The sequence below is a fragment of the Geotrypetes seraphini genome, chromosome 11 (assembly GCF_902459505.1).
Source record: "Geotrypetes seraphini chromosome 11, aGeoSer1.1, whole genome shotgun sequence".
Classification (NCBI taxonomy): Eukaryota; Metazoa; Chordata; class Amphibia; order Gymnophiona; family Dermophiidae; genus Geotrypetes; species Geotrypetes seraphini.
This window is the reverse complement of record NC_047094.1, coordinates 86,848,184-86,857,334: the sequence shown is the minus strand read 5'-3', so window position 1 is coordinate 86,857,334 and position 9,151 is coordinate 86,848,184. Positions and strand designations below refer to the sequence as shown.

Below are 9,151 nucleotides of genomic sequence, written 5' to 3'. Positions count from 1 at the left end.
TTCAGGCCCTGAGACTAGTGGTGTAGCAAGGGTAGGAGGTGCTTGAGGTGGATGCCCTCATCTTCACCCCCAACATCTTCCTTGCCCCCCATACCTTTTTAAATCTTTCCCTGAGCAAGTAGCTTCTCTGGCCTGCTGCTTGCACTGGTGTTGGCTTTCCCTCTGACATCAAGTTTCAAGTTTAATAGTGTTTGATTTTACGCAATGTCATATAATTCAATGTCACATCATTTCCTGGCCCTCTTTCCCTTCAGCTCTAGCTCTAGAGCCAGCCAGCCAATCAACACCCCCTCCCCATGGGTCCAGCAGCCCATGCAACCCCCACTTTGTGGGTCCAGCAGCTCACTCCTCTTCATAGATCCAGCAGCTTCATCAATACCTCATTTCCCCCTGTGGATAAAAAAACAAAAAACTCTGTGACTCTTGTACTCCTGGGTCAGCCTGGCCCCTCTATGCCTCTCTCCCATCATGCCCTGTGCTATTAGTACCTGAGGACTGACAGTCCAGCAGCTGAAGAAAGAACTTCATAGACCTGCTCTAGGGCCTTCCTTCGGCCAAGTCCCTTCTGATGTAACAAAAAGTATGGAATTTTCAAGTGTGGAACTCAGAGTCATCATGAAGTTCCTATTCCTACAAAAGAAAGCTCCAAAGGAAATCATGAATGTATGATGCAGATATTGAGTGACAAATGCCCATTGTACTCCATAATGAAGAAGAGGTATATCCCAATCGATCAGACCTCTTTCAAATGGGATGCCAAAAAAAAGTCTCACGCATCTGCAGGTGCAGTTTTTTTGGCGTCCCATTTATGAGGTCTGATCGGTTGGGATACACCCTGAGGCAGCAGATTTGTGAAATGCTGGCCATCGTTGGTGTACCGATCAGCTGAAGATAAGTTGAAAAGTTTTTCTTCTATCTTTTTTCATTAGTGAAGTACAGCATCAGGCTCTCACTATATTGAAGGTTTTTTGCCAATGAGGTGATCGCTTCAACCACCTTTAACAAACCACTTCGGTGGAGGTGGGAGGGCCCTTTTCTGAGGCTTTTTCCTTCATTTTTTAGTTAGTGAATAGCTTATGCCGTCCTTATATCACATCATAGGACATCATAGCATCAACTATTATTGAAAGTGTTTATTATTCTATACATTACATAGTAACATAGTAACATAGTAGATGACGGCAGATAAAGACCCGAATGGTCCATCCAGTCTGCCCAACCTGATTCAATTTAAATTTTTTTTTTTTTTTCCTTCTTAGCTATTTCTGGGCGAGAATCCAAAGCTCTACCCGGTACTGTGCCTGAGTTCCAACTGCCAAAATCTCCGTCAAGACCCACTCCAGCCCATCTACACCCTCCCAGCCATTGAAGCCCTCCCCAGCCCATCCTCCACCAAACGGCCATACACAGACACAGACCGTGCAAGTCTGCCCAGTTACTGGCCTAGTTCAATATTTAATATTATTTTCTGATTCTAAATCCTCTGTGTTCATCCCACGCTTCTTTGAACTCAGTCACAGTTTTACTCTCCACCACCTCTCTCGGGAGCGCATTCCAGGCATCCACCACCCTCTCCGTAAAGTAGAATTTCCTAACATTGCCCCTGAATCTACCACCCCTCAACCTCAAATTATGTCCTCTGGTTTTACCATTTTCCTTTCTCTGGAAAAGATTTTGTTCTACGTTAATACCCTTTAAGTATTTGAACGTCTGAATCATATCTCCCCTGTCTCTCCTTTCCTCTAGGGTATACATATTCAGGTCTTCCAGTCTCTCCTCATACGTCTTCTGGCGCAAGCCTCCTATCATTTTCGTCGCCCTCCTCTGGACCGCCTCAAGTCTTCTTACGTCTTTCGCCAGATACGGTCTCCAAAACTGAACACAATACTCCAAGTGGGGCCTCACCAATGACCTGTACAGGGGCATCAACACCTTCTTCCTTCTACTGACTACGCCTCTCTTTATACAGCCCAGAATCCTTCTGGCAGCAGCCACTGCCTTATCACACTGTTTTTTCGCCTTTAGATCTTCGGACACTATCACCCCAAGGTCCCTCTCCCCGTCCGTGCATATCAGCTTCTCTCCTCCCAGCATATACGGTTCCTTCCTATTATTAATCCCCAAATGCATTACTCTGCATTTCTTTGCATTGAATTTTAGTTGCCAGGCATTAGACCATTCCTCTAACTTTTGCAGATCCTTTTTCATATTTTCCACTCCCTCTTCGGTGTCTACTCTGTTACAAATCTTGGTATCATCTGCAAAAAGGCACACTTTTCCTTCTAGCCCTTCAGCAATGTCACTTACATACATATTGAACAGGATTGGCCCCAGCACCGAACCCTGAGGGACTCCACTAGTCACCTTTCCTTCCTTCGAGCGACTTCCATTAACCACCACCCTCTGGCGTCTGTCCGATAGCCAGTTTCTGACCCAGTTCACCACTTTGGGTCCTAACTTCAGCCCTTCAAGTTTGTTCAACAGCCTCCTATGAGGAACTGTATCAAAGGCTTTGCTGAAATCCAAGTAAATTACATCTAGCATATGTCCTTGATCCAGCTCTCTGGTCACCCAATCAAAAAATTCAATCAGGTTCGTTTGGCACGATTTACCTTTTGTAAAGCCATGTTGCCTCGGATCCTGTAACCCATTAGATTCAAGGAAATACACTATCCTTTCTTTCAGCAACACTTCCATTATTTTTCCAACAACTGAAGTGAGGCTCACCGGCCTGTAGTTTCCTGCTTCATCCCTGTGACCACTTTTATGAATAGGGACCACATCCGCTCTCCTCCAATCCCCAGGAATCACTCCCGTCTCCAGAGATTTGTTGAACAAGTCTTTAATAGGACTCGCCAGAACCTCTCTGAGTTCCCTTAGTATCCTGGGATGGATCCCGTCTGGTCCCATCGCTTTGTCCACCTTCAGTTTTTCAAGTTGCTCATAAACACCCTCCTCCGTGAACGGCGCAGAATCTACTCCATTTTCTCGTGTAACTTTGCCGGACAATCTCGGTCCTTCTCCAGGATTTTCTTCTGTGAACACAGAACAGAAGTATTTGTTTAGCACATTTGCTTTCTCCTCATCACTCTCCACATATTTGTTCCCAGCATCTTTTAGCCTAGCAATTCCATTTTTTATCTTCCTCCTTTCACTAATATATCTGAAAAAATTTTTATCTCCCTTTTTTACATTTTTAGCCATTTGTTCTTCCGCCTGTGCCTTCGCTAAACGTATCTCTCTCTTGGCTTCTTTCAGTTTCACCCTGTAGTCCTTTCTGCTCTCCTCTTCTTGGGTTTTTTTATATTTCATGAACGCCAACTCTTTCGCCTTTATTTTCTCAGCCACTAGGTTGGAGAACCATATCGGCTTCCTTTTTCTCTTGTTTTTATTGATTTTCTTCACATAAAGGTCCGTAGCCATTTTTATCGCTCCTTTCAGCTTAGACCACTGTCTTTCCACTTCTCTTATGTCCTCCCATCCTAACAGCTCTTTCTTCAGGTACTTTCCCATTGCATTAAAGTCCGTACGTTTGAAATCTAGGACTTTAAGTATCGTGCGGCCGCTCTCCACTTTAGCCGTTATATCAAACCAAACCGTTTGATGATCGCTACTACCCAGGTGAGCACCCACTCGAACATTAGATATACTCTCTCCATTTGTGAGGACCAGATCCAATATCGCTTTTTCCCTTGTGGGTTCCGTCACCATTTGTCTGAGCAGAGCCTCTTGAAAGGCATCCACAATCTCCCTACTTCTTTCCGATTCCGCAGTCGGAACATTCCAGTCCGCATCCGGCAGGTTGAAATCTCCCAACAGCAGAACCTCCTCTTTCCTTCCAAACTTTTGGATATCCACAATCAGATCCTTATCAATTTGCTGTGATTGAGTCGGAGGTCTGTAGACTACACCCACGTAGATAGAAGTTCCATCTTCTCTTTTCAGAGCAATCCATATCGCTTCTTCCTCTCCCCAGGTCCCTTGCATTTCGGTCGCTTGGATATTGATCTTTACATAGAGAGCTACTCCTCCACCTTTATGACCATCTCTGTCCTTCCTAAAAAGATTATATCCCGGTATGTTTGCATCCCATCCATGTGATTCACTGAACCATGTCTCTGTGATAGCAACAATATCTAGATCTGCCTCTAATATTAGGGCTTGCAGATCATGAACTTTGTTGCTTAGACTGCGAGCATTTGTGGTCATCGCTTTCCAGCTATTTTTCAGCGATAATCTCCTTTTTCGTATGGATTTTTGTGTCGTTTCACTTTCCGCTGCAATACTAAGAAATGAGTTGCTGATATTGCTTTTGTTGCAGCCTTTACTACTATCACATCTTTTCTTTTGCCGGGGGTGGTCTCTACATACACCACCCCCACCTTCTAGTTTAAATGCCTAGAAAAATATTGTCTAAATTTCTCTGCAAGGTTTCTTTTTCCTGCTGTAGTAATATGTAGCCCATCAGTGCAATATAGCTTCTTGTCCTTCCATGTATTTCCCCATCCTCCTATGTACCTGAAGCCTTCTTGATGACACCAGGCTCTGAGCCATCTATTAAAGTCCTCTGTGTTTTTCATTCTTTGCTCTCCTTTTCCATATGCAGGCAGTATTTCAGAAAAAGCTAAAGTCTTTACAAAAGGTTTCACGCCCTCACCAAGCTCCCGAAAAGCTTTCTGTGCTGCAAGTGTGGAGTTGTTGGCCAGGTCATTTGTTCCCAGATGGATAACAACATCAGTGTTAAAATCCTTAGTTTCTTCCTTAATTATAGTCTGTATTTGCCTGGAACTCCTGGTAGCTGAGGATCCTGGAAGACATTTCACTATTTTGGTCTCCTCGCCTTGTGTTCCAAGGTTAATGCCTCTGATGATGGAATCCCCCAACAGTAATAGTTTTCTGTTTTTGGCTTTTTTATTTGTACTTAGGGTGCTCTTGTTCTCTTGAGTTTCTTTCATTGGTTCCAGTCCCACCTCCCTTCTGTTTTCCTGAGTATCGCAGTGCACTAGTGGAGCGAAGGAATTCTGTAGAGGTAATATTAGTGAAGGTGGATGTTTCTGTGTTACATGTCGCAGTCTTCCTGAGCCTACTGTGACCCATTTATTCCTGGGCTGTTTTATTCTTTGAGGTAGAGGTGGTAAGTTGGTATGATTTTGTGGAGTGATGGAAGCTGCTTTAATTGTCTTTTCATGATATCTGAGTCATTGTGGCTATATACTTTAATGTTTAATCATTCAGAATGTTGATGCATTCTTTGATTCTGAATCAGCTGGACTATTGTAACATTGCTTATTTGGCAGGCACTCAAAAAAATCTTTATAGATTAAACATTATCCAGAATGCAGTGGTCCGATTTAATTTTCAATTTGAAAAAGTTTGATCACATCACTCCTTTCCTTTGCGAACTGCATTGGTTGCTGATAGAGGTCCATGTGAAGTTCAAGTTTGGTTGTATTTTTTTCAAGGTAATATTGTGTCTTATACCCAACTATCTTGTGGATTCATTCACATTTGATAACTTAAACCATCCTAGACACTTGCATGTACTGTTTAATTTTTCATATGTTACAGGCAGGGCCGGATTTAGATGAAAAGAGGCCTTAGGCTATTCCACTTATGAGGCCCTTTCACCTCCCATTTTTAAGTTTGTAAATTACATGAGAGATAATAAAATACATCATTACTGTGATATATATCAATATGTTAAATGAAACATGTTGTTATTGGTACTAACTTTTATAAAAAATGTGACACGGATAATAAATAAAAAAAAAATCGAGAACACTTATTTGGACATTTATTCTCAGCACCATATATAGTACTTGTTACAATAACTAATCAAACATAACACACAACATTGCCCCTTCCTATGTCCATAGTGCCCCCAGTGCATCCTTCCTCACCTCACCCCCCCTCCGATGCCCGCCTGCCTCCCATCCCCCTTCCATTGAACACCCCCCATGCCATCCTGCCTGCCTGCCTTCCATTAAACCCCCCCCAGCCCCCCTCTGATTCCAGCCTGCCTGCCTCCCATCCCCCTTCCACTGAAACCCCCCCACCCCACCCCCCCGATGCCAGTCTGGGCCGCCCTGTCCTGACAGATCCACATTTTGCCTCTCTCTCTGAGGGGCTGGGCTTTGCCCAGCTGTTTCTGGACTGACGTCTTTCCCTCCCCGATCCTCCTCCCAGGGCGAGAAAAAGAAAGGGAGAAGTCGAGTCGGCGCCCCGGCGCGGCCGGAGCCGGTTCCGATCCCAAAGCGTAGAATTTCTCCTTATTTTCGGTTCAGTGTTTTAGTGTTCACTGTTTTTAGAATAGTGTAATTTTAATTTTGCTAACAATTTGAATGTAGGCCCCTCTTGATCTTGAGGCCCTAGGCTGAAGCCTAGTTAGCCTATAGGAAAATCCGGCCCTGGTTACAGGGTGTAAATTTAAGATACCATCAACATCTCCTGTCTTATCAAGCAGCATCTTGGGATAAGGATTTAAGTTCTTTAAGTGCGACTTCTAGTACCTATCAACTATTTAGGAGACATTTAAAAACATATTTGTTCACATGCTCCTTAGGTAACTAAACACACTTCATCTATTGTAATTATTTTATTTTGTAAACCACATAGAACTTAATAATATTGTTGTATAGAAGTAAGTTTTTATATTATGTTATGTGGCTTTCTGACATGGCATCAACATTCTTGGAACCCATCTTGCACTAACCTTGGACATGCCCAACCTCTTGTGAATTATTTTCCAAACTGTACCTGCCATGATGCCCATTTCTTCAGCTATTTGGGAAACCTTAATTCATCTGTCTGACAAAATTAAATCCTTGACTTTCGTGCACACTTCTGTAGAAGTTGCTTCCACAGACCATCCGGTGTGAGGGGCATCTTCAATGGACTCTCTACCTTACTTAAACTGCTTGCTTCAAAATTTTTCTTTGTAGGATGATGGGGCAGACTCACCATAAACTGCAGTCATGCATTAATGGATGTTCTTTGGCTTTTCCCCTTCTTTTGTGACAAATTTTATCACTGAACAGTGCTCCAAATCTAGCAGTTTTTTACCTGAGTCTCATAAGGACTCTCCTGACATCCTGTCTCTTGGAATGTTAGACTCGCACTGAGCCATAACTGTGCATGAGTAATCTTGAGACATGTCACAACATGCACAGACTTGTTTCAACACACTTGCTACTTTCTTTCATACTCAGGCAGACAAATTATTGAACACCCCTCGTACCTCTATTCCTTGAACCTGTAGCCAGGTCTGAGCACATATCTCAAGCTTGTTCTGTGGTTTTAGTGAGAATCCCTGTTCATGGCTCTATTTGCAGATCTGTTGCAGTATTTATGCTAAATATGTCTGCCTGTGACCTGTTACCTGGCTGTGTTGACATTAGCTCCCATGTAGCAGGGGTATCTAGAGGAACATTCACAAGCAACAAAGCTATGCATGCTAGTGGAATATGCATTGGTCACAGATCTCAGTGCTTTTGTGTATTTTTATTTATAAAGGAGTCACCAATAAAGAGGTACAGCCTTTTTGATTCTATTTTATTTTCACACATTTAATTGGACTAACACACAACTATACCACTTTATCCTAAGGGATTATTTCCTATGGCTTTTCTCAAAAAATGTAAGTCTCCCTCCAACTTAGGAATCAAGGAAACTCTTATATCTTGGCATTCCAAGTCCTCTAAATTTTCTTCACACTTCTACCTCTAACCCTCTGTTGTAGTTCCTTCCTATTTCTCCTACTGTAAACCGTGTCGAGCTCTACGAATGTGGAGATGATAAGATATACAAACCTAAGGATTAGATTAGATTAAAGAATCTAGGGCTCTTCAGCTTGGAGGGGAGATATGATAGAGGTCTATAAAATACTGAGTGGAATGGAATGGGTAGACATTCCACCCATAAACATATTTTTGGAAAGAGTAAACAAGCAAGTCTTTAAGAATGAGGGGGCACACAATGAAGCTACTAAGTAATTATTTTAAAACAAATCAGAAAAAAAATATTTATTCACTCATGGTGTAATTAAACTGGAATATATTGTCAAAGAATGTGGTACAAGTAGTTTGGTTGGCAGGGTTTAAAAAAAGGTTTAGACACGTTCCATATAAGTCATTATTAAGAGGGACTTGGGATAAGCAGCATTAAATCTTTATTCTTTTGGAATCTTGCCATGTACTTAATAGAAGGGAGGCTGAATACGGGACAGGATGGGCAGTGATTGACAAAAAAGAGGTTCTCAAATCTCATTCTGGCAACCAATGAGCAGGATTTTAAAGCTCAGCAGTGCTCAGAAGAAATGCCCTGCCTTAACTTCCCACAGTCCACATTGTGCACTTCTTGCTTACAGAAGAGAGACATCGGTGCATCTGCTACATTTTTCAGCAGAACAAGCCATCCTAGAGAGGAGAAATAGACAGGTCAGTGCTGGTGCTGCAAAACGTTTTGGGCTTTTCATGGCCTTTTACTATGGGAGATGTTATGTCCTGGGGGAGAGATGGCTCTTTTGCATAATGCTGCAAGCTCTCAATAACTGTATCCTAGTTAGAATCGGTGTATAAGTACTTTAATGAGGCTTTAAAAAAAGCATGTCCTTACATTTGATAGAAATATGTTCTTACATTTTGCATGCAGAGTAATAATGGTAAGTGATGGATATAAAACTATTCAAAGACTTGTTTTCATATAAATTTTATTAACACCACACAATAGACTTTTTCTTGAATTTTATCTCATGATAGTAATCCTGGAGAACTTTTGATACATGTAAATTATCCCGTGTTGTATTGTTATTTATGACTGTGTATGTATTTTGTGAACCGCATAGGTCTAAACGGGGTATATATTTTTAAATAAATAAAATAACAGTCAAGGCATCACAAAACAGCAAAGTATACCAATACATTGGCATGCCTTTGCTATATACGGCCTTGAGCTGTAGCATGACCATTACAGTGGTGAATTCAGAAACTTGTTAAAGATGCACAAATATGCTGATGTTATGTTGTATTTCTTTGCTAATATTATTTTTGTGACATGTTTAACTGTGGAATCACCAAGCCTTCTTCAGGGTTAGAGTTCCCAGATTTTCTGTTCGGAAAATCCAGACCCCCTTAGACCAGTGGTCTCAAACACG

At 42.0% G+C, this 9,151-nt stretch overlaps 1 protein-coding gene across 1 annotated transcript in view; it reads left to right on the top strand.

Moving 5' to 3' along the window:
• The first annotated feature begins 8,341 nt into the window (after window positions 1–8,341).
• Window positions 8,342–9,151, top strand: part of COL20A1 (collagen type XX alpha 1 chain) — a 182,464-nt gene continuing 181,654 nt past the window's right edge. Inside the window, exon 1 of the mRNA XM_033914324.1 lies at window positions 8,342–8,435. The gene's annotated coding sequence lies outside the window, so the exon portion shown is untranslated. The remainder of the gene's footprint in view (window positions 8,436–9,151) is intronic.